Source organism: Peromyscus maniculatus, chromosome 5 (assembly GCF_049852395.1).
Source record: "Peromyscus maniculatus bairdii isolate BWxNUB_F1_BW_parent chromosome 5, HU_Pman_BW_mat_3.1, whole genome shotgun sequence".
Lineage (NCBI taxonomy): Eukaryota > Metazoa > Chordata > Mammalia > Rodentia > Cricetidae > Peromyscus > Peromyscus maniculatus.
In genome coordinates, this window is record NC_134856.1 from 71953238 (window position 1) to 71967738 (window position 14501).

Sequence of the window (14501 nt, forward strand, 5' to 3'; positions counted from 1 at the left end):
ATATAACAAAACAGATGCCAGCCAACTAAGATAAGAGATGTTTGAAAAGCTCCTTTGATATCTGAGTGTCAATTTGTATCTCATGTTACGGTCTATGACAGAGAAGATTTATTCCAAAGCTATCAAAGAGAATTAACTCTTTGATTCTTAAAGACACAATTGACACAGCAAAAGAAATATGGCTTATTAAATCTATAAATGAAATCATAAAAAAAACTTACAGAAAAAATATTAACTTCTCAAGATACCAAGGCAGATACACTGGTAATACAAATATGTTGATTATCAAGTTGTTTCACTCACCCCATAGTCAGTATCTCTTGCTGTAGGAAGAGTTTTGCTCATGGATGGAAGATGTTAAGCCCAGGGCCCAAGGGAGGAATCCTAGAGAAATTAGAAATAATAAATGGATGTTCAGTGTCAGGACACAGAGAATAAGTTTTTTTTCTGCAGATAGAAAAGCCTGTAGAAGATTAAAGTCAACAATGCGGCGGAGCATGGTCACGTGGGTGGGGTTTTAGGTCCTTTGATCTAATCCTTCTGGGAGAAGGGCAGTGGGCACTCTGTCCTGCCAGTGAACACACTGTCAAGGTCTCAGAAAGTTCAGTCTCACTTAAAGAGAAAAATGGGACAGTGGTTCTTTGTTAGCTGAATGGAAGCAGCCTATGACACGTGAGCTGAAAACAGCAGAACCCAAGAGGCCATTGTACCACACTTTCTCAGTCTTTTTTTTTTTTTTTTTTTAAATGGTGAACTTGTAAGGGTTAAAAGAAACTGGTGGGAACAAATCACCTAGTAGCAGTGTGGTGTCTGTTTACAGATGCAGGACCCAGAAACAACTTCCTCAGCACTGACTCACCCCAAACCTAACCCACCACAACTCATCCTTCAGGACCGTTGTCAAATAGACCCGGACATTTCATGGCACGTTCAGCCCCAAGCCTATGTTCCTTTAAGTCACAAACTTTTCCTTTCCTTTGGAATAAAGGTAAAACGTTCATAGTCAAAACAAAAGCCCTAGCGTATAGATTCTAACTCCATGCTAAAGATGCTTTCTGAAGAAGCAGATTGTGGGAGAGAAAAGAGGAGATGTGTACGATAGAGCCTAGGCAAAATTTCTAACAGATGTACGTGTGGCCCAAGTTTCAGGGAGAGTTCCACCCAGCAATACTGACTCCAGAGCAAGCTTTCGTACTGTGTCCTGTGACATTGGAAGTACAGTTTCCAGGGTGGAAACTTAGAACAAATTGAAACACTGGTTCAAGTGGGAAGCAGCTACGCTTTCTCCTGAGCAATGTTGAATTCAACCAGCAGAGCTTGGAAAGAGTGTATCCTGGTCTTTGCTTATAATAACTTGTGTGTGTGTGTGTGTGTGTGTGTGTGTGTGTGTGTGTGTGTGTGTGTGTGTGTGTGTCTGTGTGCCTGTGTGTGTGTCTGTGTGTCTATGTCTGCATGTTGGAACCCAGGGCCTGATCCAAGCACTCTGCCACTGAGCAATATGCCGATTCTCTTTCTTGTTTTCTATTTTGAGACATGGTCTCACTAGGCTGTCCAGGTTGACCTTGAACTTATTATGTAGCTCAGGAAGGGCTTCAACTTGTAATCCCCCTGCCTCGGGTCTGGCTGATAGTTCTTTTATAATGTCCTCCCAAAACAATGCTCTTCTTGTCCCTCTTGACTATTTTCCTTTCACCGGGCTCCTGCCCTCTGTCCTCTATAAAGATAATAAATAAACAAACAAATAAATAAATAAATGTGTGTGTGTGTGTGTGTGTGTGTGTGTGTGTGTGTGTGTGTGTGTGTTGGATTATTTGTAGTACCAACTGGTAGAGGCAATGAAAAAAATCCAAAGCACCTGTGAAGAGAAATATTGCTGAAATATTGTTTCCTTCTGGCTTCACACTGGAATCCACTACAGAGCCTTTTAGAATCTGATGTTTATATTCTACCCAAAGTTTTACCAGGTTGTAGTTGGGTCCCAGTACCCCAAATACTCCCACAGATAAGTACAACATAGTTCCTGTTTAAGGAGACATGAGCACAAATTATGGAATCTATAAGATGATAAATTCAGATACAAAGTAGTAGCATTTTGGAGGTGGAAGGTGTGTTAGAAAGTTTGAGGAGCCCCTTTTCCAAAATTGTGAGGAAAATGAAGTTTGGGGATGGACAAGCTAAAGTTTTAGAGCCAGCTAATGGCAGAGACAGGCTTGAAGGGTCGTCCCCAACCCCTGAGAGAGAATTTGAAATATAAATAAAATAAGGTGACACCTTGGCTCTGGAAAGATAAAATATATAATAAACAAGAGAAAGAAAATTCAAGGACAGATTATTAGACAAACCCACACTGGTAGAAGGCAGGGCTTCAGGTGTCAAAAGTGAACCACACTGGGAAGTATCCGGGTGGGACCATAGCAGGACCAGCTCCTGTCAAACAGTACCCAGGATAACCAACTACAGAAACTGCCTGTGACGTGTTGCATATGTTTTTGCCATGTAAGCAAAGTGGATGTTAGATGCTTTACCTAGTATCATCAGTGCTTGGTCAGGATCGGTTCCATTAGTGGCAGGCGCTCTCTCACCCCACCATAACGATGATCAAAATCTAACCATGCCAGGTGACACTTGTTTCTCCTCAAGTTTGGAAATCTATATTTCTTGTCAAGTTTCCTCCTGGGCACATTCTTGCCCTTTCATCTGACCCCATGGCATTTTTTGCCTTTTGTAAGGTTACATGGTTCACTTTCCCATGCTCTTTTCATGTCCCGTTCCCACCGCCAGTCACCTGCTGTTTCAACAGTTAATGGCCACAGATGCTTAAAGTAACTCTTCCAAGTTGGGGAGCTGCATGCTTGGTTGATTTCCTCAAATGGGCAAATGCAGTTTACAACAAAATATCATTTGGTAACCTAACCATCTCAGGAAAGGTGAATAAAACTGGAGAAGATGTGCTCATATGGGTAAGAGGGCAGCTACTGCTATTTGTGGACATGACTCAAGAGTCACTGTTTTGTATGCCTTGTGCTTAGCACAGAGTCTGGCACACTGGTGATGTGCAGCACCTGCTGTTTTCACGGAAAATGCAAAATGGCACATTGGCTATGGACTTCCCGTTACTTGATTCCTGGGGCTACCAGCAATGTTTACTGATTGCTGAGATTTCATAGGAGTTATTGAACCCTGAAACAGGCCGAGGCTATGGTTACAGTGTTGATTAAAAAACAAAAACAAAAACAAAACAAAATACCAGTCCCATGGAGGGAGTGGTGATTGACATGCCAATTCCCACATTCAGAAAGCCATCAACGCATCAACTCTAGCAGTTGGTGGTAGAGGGGAAGATGTTTCGGTTACTCCTAGCCAATGACTGAGCCTAACTGGCAGTCCTAGTCAAAGAAGAGAAACAGACCTGTGCTGAGGGCTGGTCAGTGGCCAAAGAGCCAAGTGGCAGTTCTGTCAGAGGCTTGAGCAGGAACCAAGCACAAGGACAGAACTGCTGTCTTCTGCAGGCTCATGGGTGGGGCTGGAGGTGACCCATAGCTTCATGAAGCTGCCTAAGGTTCACAGTTTTGCTATTGCACACCGCATCTGGAAGGTGGGCAAAGAGACAGTCTCCCTTGTAAAGTTGGTTCTGATTGGCTGCAGGCTGAAGGGGCAGAGCGTGAGAACGAGTGGCCATTAGCTGAGGGCCAAGGAAGCTGGACATGGATAGTCTCTTACTTGGAGTATATGTTCCAATTGTAGTGCAAGTGAGTATACTCTAGATGTGCCAATCCCAGCATCTCAAATCCTTTGAGATGACAAAGAGAGTAGGTGAAGAGATGAAAACGCCATGGTCATTTCCACCAGGTTCCTCCACTTTACAGAAAATACAATTTAGAATATAAAAATATGAAATTTAAAACTCAATCTCCAAACCTCGGGACACCACAGTCTCCATGGCAAAGCAGTGAGCAGCAAAATCAGGTTAGGTATGTGGTTTGATGGCCAAAAGACCTAGGATCAAATTCCCAAGTCTCCACAGAACGTGTTTAGTCACATACGGCATTTCACTGGCTTTCTCAAATCTACCCCTGGGATAAAGAGAGTGTCTTCTCAGGCCAGCTTTGTGAAAATAACTGCCACAAGTTCAGTTACCCAAGGGCATTGATGACATGAATGGGAGAGTGGTCAAGCCTTGAGGTGGAGCCAAGCTGCTCCAGTCTGTGTATTACCCGGTTGTCCCAGGTACTGAGTTATTTCACTTCTCGGAGCTCAGGCATGCTCATTTATAAAGTGTAGATGTCAATCTTACCTTAGAGTATCATAAACACTAAGTGAATAAAGACAAATGAAATGTAGCCCTTGGGTGGTGTTCAGGAAGCAATAAATAGACCGAGAGGCCGTCAGCTGCCACTGCTTGTTTTCAATCATGAGGCTTCTTTAAATGGGTGTGTTTGGTCGTATAATCAGGAGGCCATCCTTTAAGGCATAACACAATATTTAGTACCTTTGTTAACATATTTTGAGGCTAAGACAATTTAGAATATGAAAACATAAAATTTAAAACTCAATCCCCAAACCTCAGGAGATCACAGTCTCCATGGCGAAGCAGTGAGCAGCAAAATCAGAAGAACAGAAACATTTTGGAGATGCCTCTGCCTCCGGACACCTTCCTATGCTTAGATGTAGTCATTAACTGTCTCCTTGTCCACCTCTCTCTGCATGTGAGAGGGAGCAGAGAAGGTAGTGGGCCACGGGGAATAGAAGGGAAAGATCGACCCAGGAATAATTCCTTAAACTTGAGACCAGGTATCAACAAAATATCAGCAAACACTTGCTGGCTAGTAAACCAAATAGTCAGGACCTTACTGGAAACAGCACCCCTGAGAATATTTCATGGGCATTTGACATCGCTCATTTGAGATCCTGGTGTCAGCAGCATGCCTTGTTCATAGAGAGCATTAACTGTGACCCTCAGGGTTATCTTTGTGTAGGTACTAAATATAATTTGATGTTGCAACCATAATTCAAATGTTTTTCTTCCTTCCTCTGTAAATGTCAGCATCAGATGGTGGGCTGGCATAAACAGCCTCTCGGAGCGAAGCTTGCCCGTGTTGCAGTCGTGGCTCATTTGCAGACATCGGCTTTAACGTCTAGTAGCAGTAAGGATCTCCCTCTCAGCCGAGGGAGGGAGACATGCCAGTGTGCACAATGCTGCAGTTTAGAACTTCCTACTAGGAGCTTCTTCCCTTTTGTGGTCAATCAAAGTCAAGCTCAGAGAGTATAAACAAATTGTTGGGGGGTCACACATGCAGCAAGTGCCATTGGGGTCACCCACTAAAAACCACGTCAGTCGACTGCAGTCTAGAGCCCACTCTACAGGACCCATCCAAACTTCCCCCATGCAGGCCTAAAGTTATTCAAGTGAATAACAATTTAGTAGTGCCAAACGTGACTCAACTTCTCAACCAAGACATATGCTATCTTCCCACAGGGAAGACTCATCTATTCCTCATTTAGCTGCTGGACCACTTTTAACAGGTAGGTGGCTATACTGCATTTTCAAAATATCTAAGACTCATTCTAAAACCAGCATCCATGCTCACACATTACACTGCAAATTCATGTACCCAGGACTGAAAATACATCTATAAAAATGAAAAGCAAAACAAAATAAACAAACAAAAAACAAACCAAAAGAGCCAACCTGGGCTTCCCATTGCTTAGATAAATTTGGGATTTTATGAAATGACTTATTACAGCAGAGAATATTTAATTCCAATGACAAGAGTGTCCACAGCACCTTTACTTAGGCAGAACATTGAAATTAGAAGGAGCCTATTTTAAAAAAGACATTCTAGTTTTTCCATGGGCAAGATAATTTTTCAAATATTATTTTAAAAAGGTATGAGTATAGCCTCAACATGGGATATCAAATGATCCCCCCCTTTTTTTCAAATTAACCATCACCTTCAATGAAGAGCTTTTGCAAGCATTGTGGCTGTATAGCAGGCAAAGGAGCAGGGAGACTGCCAGGAAGGACAGACAGACAGCTTTTATGAGATAGGTCCTAAGAGAAAGGGGAAACATTCTTCTTGAATGAACTGACAGCTATTCATTTGCTCGGTAGCTAGACTGCAGACATTAGAGCATGCCAACCTTTAAATGGAACAAGAAACTAGCTACTGCATCTTGACCCAGGTTGACTGCCAGGAGAGTCTTGGTTTGGTAACAGATGGAGAAAATTAAAAAAAATAAAATTAAAAAAAACTCTATATAAAGAACTGTACAGATAAGCCAGAAATTTAGGTAAATCCATTTCTTGCTCACTCTTCCTACAGCCTCAGGCCTAGTGTCACCATGAATGGAGGGTCAACATGCCCTTGGAGCAGGACAAGCTTTTCAGAGGTTCTGTTTGGCCTGTGTCTCAGTTGATCTTCCAATCCTCCATGCCAAACCTGGCTTAACCAAGTAGCCACACATTTGGGTACTTTCCCAGCCACAGAGAAAAGCATCTGGCCAGGAGCTATGGTGACAAAGGGTAGCAGTGGTCCATGGGCCAGAGCCAGAAGAAAATATGTGGAGGTTCTTTCTTGGGATTGTGTCAAGGACAAGAATTCTGTACTGCTTGCCTCTGCAGTAGCATGAGGCTTCTGGACATGCAGAATTCAAGGGCCTGAAAATAGTTCTCTTGGGCCAGGAATACCAGAGGAGTAGGCAGACAAAGGAAAGAGGCATCAGAGAACTCCAAGTCACCCTCATTCTAAATCCAAGGAGAGTGCAAGGCAAGATCAAGCCAGTGCCAAGGGTCCAGAGAAGAAAAGAAACTCTCCAGGGTAAATGGTACTCTTGACCCTCTAGGCTTGCATGAGGGTGGGGAGTCCTGAACTCTCCCAGATAATAAGATCCAATGAGCAGGCTTTAAGTCTAGCTAGACAGTTCTTGATTACCCCTAAGCTACGAGTGTCATTATTGGACCACTAGGCTTATCTTTCCATGTAGGTCATTATGCTTCACAGGTATCAGAGCAGGATGGAACTGCTGAATCCTTTTCTCCCACATGCACCTTTTTTTTTTTTTTTTTTTGGTACTATGAGAACCAATTCTGAAAGAAGAGGCTTCCAGGTCAGTTCCAGCTCAATTCTTCCAAGTTCTATGTCCAGTCACCAGTTGAAGGACATTTAAGTTATTTCCAGAGGTGCAGTAGCAGCATCTTCTAAATTGGGGGTAACCAATAGTTGTTAATTAGACTTAAGGCCCACTTAGTAGGGAGGAATTTGTGCCTGGCACTAGCTGCAAACCCAGCCAACTATCCACATCTAGGGAGGCTTTTGAACCTGAAAGAGAACTCCCTACTGCCACTTTCTTGAACCAGCTTAAGTTCCGACTGCATTCTGAACACTTATTCTTATGCCTGGGGAAGCAGTACGGCTCTCACCCCTAATCCAAGAATCTTTTTGTAGCAGTTGGAGATCATTACAGAAAGCCACAGACAGGACAACATGCAGAGAACAAGTGACCAGCAGATGCCCAGCCCCAGGTGATACATCTATAACATAATCCAGCCCCAGCTGATACATCTATAATATAACCCAGCCCCAGATGATACATCTATAATATAACCCAGCCCCAGATGATACATCTGTAATGTATCCAGCCCCAGTTGATACATCTATAATATAACCCAGCCCCAGATGATACATCTATGACATAATCCAGCCCCAGGTGATACATCTATAATATAATTCAGCCCCAGTGGATATATCTATAATATAGCCCAGCCCTAGCTGATACATCTATAATAGAATCCAGCCCCAGCTGATACATCTATAATATAACCCAACCCCATCTGGTAAATCTATAACATAATCCCTACACATATGGCTCAGAGAACAGCATGGAACAGGGGTTGGAAAGATTATAAGAGCCAGACAACCAAGACATCTGCTGGGAGATTGTGGCTTCTATGTATGATGGGGATGCTACACCCATGAAATCTCAATCATCTGGTTGCCTAGATAAGACTTGAACAACGACACCACTGGCTGACATGCCAGGGTGGCTGGGGGAAACCTCACAAGGTTCCACCTCTAGATGAAGAGCCACAGGCAATTAATTAATGACTGCTGAGAACGGGAGAGGCAGTTTTATCCAGGGGTGATCTCCTTAACTGGTTATTCAATACTAAGTGATCATCCCTAAAATATGCAGATGAGCTACAATAAATCAACTCAGCAGATTGGATTTATATTTATATGTATGGACACCTCTAACAATCATAATTGAAGAAAAGGGGAAAAAGAGGGGGTGGGGAGGTGGGGGGTATATCTGGAAGGAGTTAGGGGGAGGAATTGAGTAGGGAGATAAATATAATCTAAATAGATTTTTGAGAAAATTTTCAAAGAATAAAAAAATTTAAAAAGAAAAGAGATACAATGAGATTTTTTTACCTACAAAAGAAAATTTGTTATAATATCAAAGCTATTAAATTTTCAATTACTTTTATGTTGTTGCTTTTTAATCAATATGATGAAATTGCCCATACCAAACAGCCTTGATGAACTTGAAACAACTAGGCACATAATGATATTTGTTTAGCAAGTAAGCAATTTCTATTTAGACAAAAAGATCTAATATCAAGAAAGCACAGTAATGTGTCTCCCCTAAGTGATATAGAAATTTAGCAGGAGAAGCTGCTGGTAGGTGTTACAGTCTGTAAAGTTTACAGCATTTCTTCAGTCAGACCAGCCAGCTCAGGAACAGACAAGCAGATCAACAGCGAATTCAGAAAATGATAGGAGTATCTATGGTGAGCTGGGAAGTAAGAAAGTAGTTCAATTTATAGGAAGATGGATGGTTTAGTCTTTTCTAAATTAAAATTTGATAAAGTTTAATAAACTTTTCTGCCACCAGTGAGGGAAAAAAATGGTCCTCATCTTTTGCATCAAGTACAAAAATAAATTCTAAATGAATTAAAGATTTAAATGTTTAAGAAATTAAAAACAAATGAGACAAGAGTCCTTAAGCAAAACAGGAATCTCTGAAGCTATGCAGGAGAAAGCACTTCTACTAGAAGAGGAAGTTTGAGAAAAATTTAGAATGTTAAATAACTCCAAAACAAGGAAAAAAGATAAATGACAGAAGGAAAAAAGTACAAGTCACATGAGAGACTGAGAGTTAAATCCCATAATTTATAAATCATTGAGCAAAAGCCAAAGGCATCAGTCTTTGATTGGGTGGGACATGTAACTCCATACTCAAGATGTAATTCACAAAAGACAGTCCTATAGGTTAAATAGACGAAGAGATGCTCAAATCCATGAATATTCGGGGGAAATGCAAATTAAGGTACAAGATGGCCTTCCCCAGCCATTGGATCAGCAGTAATGAAGAAGAGCTCATAAGAGTATAAAGTGGGCTGCTTCTCTCACTCACTGCTAGTAGATAGCAAGAGGCTGCTTGGGTTATGACATGGTCCAATGAAACCAAGTGAACAGTTAAGGTGTGGCATCATTTGTGGAACCCTGACCCCACAAAGAGATCCTGGTGAGGAATCTGAACAATGACTGGGTAAGTTACAGGATGCGGTGTTATGTAAAACGGGAGACACTGGGCAGCTTTTAAGAATGAGTTGTATTTCCCGGTTATGTTCTTTAATCCCAGTACTGGGTGGAAGAGGCGGGCGGATCTCTGTGAGTTCGAGGCCAGCCTGGTCTGCACATCAAGCTCTAGGACAGCCAGGGCTGTTACACAGAGAAACCCCATCTCAACAAACAAACAAAAGAAGAGGATGAGTTGTATTTGTAGTCACCGATACATATGAACACCAAAAGTACCTTTTACTGCTTTTTTTTTTCTTTTATCTCTGCACAAGGTCTCTCTATATAACCTAGCTCAGAATCCTTCCTCCTCACCCTCCAGAGTGCTGGGATTACAGGCACGTGTGTTCGTGGCTGGCTTTCTACATTATTTAAATCCTCCGAGTTTCCACTGCCTGATTTATAAAGTTGAATGACAGTAATAGCCACTTCAGTCCTTTGAGATCATGCGGGAAGCTTCATGTATGCTTCCCCGGTGCTGGTGTAGGACAAACAGTTGTATTTATCACCAGTGTTTTTGTGGCTATAGAGACTAGAGACAAGTGAGATTCCCCAAGGACCATTAAGGGGCTCTAAGAAAAATGTGCAAAAAGCCATGAAGTGGCTGGCTGAGGAATTCAGCACAGTGAGTGTGAGTGAAGGGGAGTCCCATGTGAGTTGCTCTGCCCATGCTTCAGGGGAAGGAGCAAGGGCAGGAGGAATGAGGGGAGGGGAGACTCGGAGAAAAATGCCTTGAAGTTTTCATTATCAGGGGTGACTCTGAAATTGCAGGCTACAGTGTCTTAGTACCTTTGTGAAGCAATAGTGGAGTCAACAGCTGTGGGTAATTTATATAGACTAGAACGTTCTCTCTCATGTTCTGGAAGCCCGATGTCCACCATGCAGGCCATGGCATCTGGTGCCTGTGACAGCCTTCTTGCTGATCCCTACCTGGCTGAAGGCATGAGGAACAAGTGAGAATGAAGTCTGTGCTATCCCACAGCAGAGGAGAAGAGCTACTGGGTGCTGAGAGACCTCTCTGAATGAATGTTACTCCTGTGAACCTGGAGGCAAGGCCCCACCTCTTAACACGGTCACAATGGTCACCGCTGAATTACGGTGAAGACACATTCAGCCAGAGCAGAGTGAGTGCTGTTGATGGAGGAGGGCTGTGGAATTGTCTTTCTGTACTCTGTGAATATGTGTTGCTACCACTGGTTAATACAGAAGCTGCTATGGCCTATGCCAAGGCAGAATAGAGCCAGGCTGGGAATCCAAGCAGAGAGAGGAGAAGAAATTGGAGCCAGAGGAGATGCTGAGTGCTGCTGGGGAAGCAAAATGTAGTGGAACACAAGTAATGCCACAAAGCCATGTGGCAAAACATAGATTAATAGAAATGAGTTAATTTAAGATGTAAGCTAGTTAATGATAAGCCTGAGCCATAGGCCAAACAGTTTATAATTAATATAAGCCTCTGTGTGTTTATTTGGGACTGAAAGGACCTGGTGGGACAGGAAAACTTCCGCCTACAGGAGGAGTGGAATCAGAGCCTCTTAGGGGGTGAAACAATCCCTAGGATTTAGTGAGGGCTTATTCTCTAAAACCTTCACCAACAAAGTTCAAGTTGTTAGGACCGCTTTCCCCAGGCCACAGACAAGGAAACTGGGAGGGAATGTGATTGTTGACATTACAGCTATTGGAGCTAGGCTGTAAACAGATGAAGCACGTTTATGTAGAGGCCAGTGTCAAAGGCATTAAGAGTTGCCCAAAGCCTCAAAAGATGAACACTAAAAACAATGACTTGAGTAACTCAGTTACTGTGGGGATGCCATGCTTGTTCAGCTGACTTCAATGGATGTAAGAGCCATCAAACTATGAGCCAAACAAATTCTTCCTCCAGTAAGTTGACTTTCCTCAGCTGTGGTGCCCCAGCCATTAAGAGGAAATCGACAGAGAGCAACAACAACAAAAAGGGATAATGGGAGGGGTGTTTATATCAGTCAGGGGAGGTCTCTAGAACAGCAGTTCTCAACCTTTGGGTCATGAATGACCCTTTCATGGGGGTCACATATCAGATATTTACATTACTATTCATAACAGTACTAAGAATACAGTTATGAAGTAGCAACAAAATTTTTTTTTATTTAGGGGGTCGCCACAACATGAGGAACTGTATTAAGGGATTGCAGCATTACAAAGGGTGGGAACCACTGCTCTAGAGAAACAGGAGAGAGAGAGAAAGAGAGAGAGAGAGAGAGAGAGAGAGAGAGAGAGAGAGAGAGAGAGAGAGAGAGAGAGAGAGATGGAGATGAGAGGGGGTTAATAGAGTGGCTTACAAGATATGGTCCTCCTAGTCTAACAATTGCTGTCTACCAACAGCAAGTCCACGAATCCAGTAGTTGTTCAGTCCACAAGGCTGGATGTCTCAGCTGGTCTTCAGTGTACAGCAGAATCTTGAAGAAGTGGGCTCTAATGCCAGTGAAGGAATGGACTTGAGCTAGAGCATGGGCAAGCTGGTAAAGAACAAGGGCGTCTTTCTTCCTTGTCGTTTATATATGAGAAGGTATGGCTCAGATTGGGGGGGGGGTGTCTTCTGACCTCAGGTGATGTAGATTTAAGGTGGGTCTTCCTACTTCAAATGGTCCAATTAACTAAAAAAAAAATCCCTCACAGGTGTGTCCAGTGACTTGGGTTTTTAGTTAATTCCAGATGTATGTAATAAAGTTGACAACCGAGCATAGGCATGACAGGGAACATGGGAAGATAGGCAGAGGGTTAATAAAAACAGATATGTAGAATGAGGAAGTACAAAGAGCTAACATACACAATGAAGACCAAGAGCAATAAAGCTGCACTGTATACACAGGATTCATGTTTGACGAGTTTTTACCTCCTCTGCCACAAAAACAAAATACCATGTATCTAGGTGAGATGTTCTCAGTGAAGAATCCATTTACAAGCTCATTCCTGGTGTTGGAGCAAATGCATCCCCACATGGAATGGGAGAAAGGCCCTACTTCCTTGCTGATTGCTAGCTGGGAACTTCTTTACAGTCCTTAAGCTCCTAGCATCCTCATGTTTTCCGTCTCCTGCTTCAAATGTCCAACTTTCTCTACTTCTACTTCTCCTGCACTAGCTGTGGAAAGCTGGGGACTTGCTTAGCATGGTTGAGGACTTAGGTTCAATCTCCAGTGCTGTAAATAAATAAATATAATAGAGTCATAATTGAAGATATTAAAGAAATATAACCTTAACAATATCTATAAAATTGTGTTTCCCATATAATATGGTTAGTTCCAGTGATTAAGGCATGAGTATCCTTGAAAGCCTGTATCTACTTCACTGCTTGGAGCTTGAAAAACAGCACCAGAAAACAGTAGCTTCTTTGTTTCATTATTTAACCAAGTGGAAATTTCTCAGAGTCTAACTTTCTTCTTACAGGCGTCACGCCTGTGTTATTAAACAAGATGTGTCGTACCGTGATGTTTGATGACCCAGATTTCTTGTGTGACATGGGGCCAGTGTACCCTTTCCCAGGAGAGAAAGTACAAAAGAATATTTTAAAAAATGCAGCATTTCTTGACTTTTTATTTTGCCCAAAGCAAACTGAAAGCAAACTGTAACAATGCCTAATTTTTCCTGAGTGTTTCTATAAAAAATTCTTTATTATGGATATTGAAAAAACATATAGTTTCAAAAGGTAGATGCTTGAGTTATCTGCAAATAAAGGATTAAAGAAAATATGTAGCATAACCATCCTTAACTCCGAAATTCTATTTGATTGATCTGTTTATCCCTGTTAGGTCTTCTGGTAAGTATCTGATAATGGGTCACATTGTCATCACACGATGTGCCTTTTACAGATGACAAGGGTGTCCTGCCACTTAGAAGGGAGTTATAGTATGGAAATCACATTAAAGCCGGGAGTGGGGGCACAAAAATGACATGGAGTAGCTTCTACACAGGTTGGAGACAGAGTAATGATTTTAAATTATCACCTAGGAAACCAGAGGTATAATTTTAAAAAAATATTTCATCATCAAGGCCAGTTAGAGCTTAGTACTAAGATTAAAAACAATTCCTTTATCTCAAAGGCATCAAGAAAGTCACAGAGAACAGAGAGCAGAGCAGCAGGCAAGGCAGGCCCTGCTAGGTTCCCACAGTGCAGAGGAGGCTGAGGGAGAGGTCAGCCCATGGAAGAGGTGAGGCTGCTGGGGCACATCCATACTGTTCACCCTGTCACACACAAGTGACAATGTACATTATGGTTGCAGATGCCACGTCTCCACTGAATACAGACTGAAAATACACATGTCTTTGAAGGCTCATATGATTTTCTAACTCACAGGGAAGATCTACTAAGCCTGACCCTCAGTAGATGCTTTTGTACCAGCTGCTAAGGTAGAAACAGTCCCAGGGAAGTTATTTCAGACACTTCAACATAAACAACAGTAATACTTCCACAAGCCTAACCAAGCCATTTCTTTAAGGCTTATCACTGCATATAGTCAGAAATCCTGCGGAAAGCACATAGCCTTTTCTTGGGTAGACATTGACTTGTTCTTTGTATTAAAGGCATCATAACTATCTGCTACCTCCCTCCAGTGACCCTTGGGCACAAGGTTGGTGGAAGGTGAAGCCACTATTATTTCTCCAGCTATGACACCGACTATGTTCATTCCACTCTGGGTTAGAGAAATAGTCAGTCAACCCCGATGACAGTTCCCATCCTGAGTTGCTCTTAATTGTCTGTAAGTTCTAGAGAGTTCAGTGTCTGTTGTTGGAAGATAGAGTTTGCAGCAGCTGTCTGTCAAAACCAATGCCAAAGATAAAGCGATTCCATAGACACTTAACATTAGGGTGGGGGAGAGCACAGAGTTCCTGTAGTCAGCCACTCCTACCCACGGACTCCAGGTTGCTGTTCTAACAAAGGGACCGTGC

At 42.4% G+C, this 14501-nt stretch overlaps 1 protein-coding gene across 4 annotated transcripts in view; it reads right to left on the bottom strand.

Annotated features, from left to right (window-relative positions):
* Nucleotides 1-14501, bottom strand: part of Kiaa1217 (KIAA1217 ortholog) — a 796433-nt gene that overhangs the window by 636173 nt on the left and 145759 nt on the right. For all 4 annotated transcript variants that reach the window (XM_076572610.1, XM_076572611.1, XM_076572599.1 and 1 more), the window contains exon 2: nucleotides 304-384. The gene's annotated coding sequence lies outside the window, so the exon portion shown is untranslated. The remainder of the gene's footprint in view (nucleotides 1-303; nucleotides 385-14501) is intronic.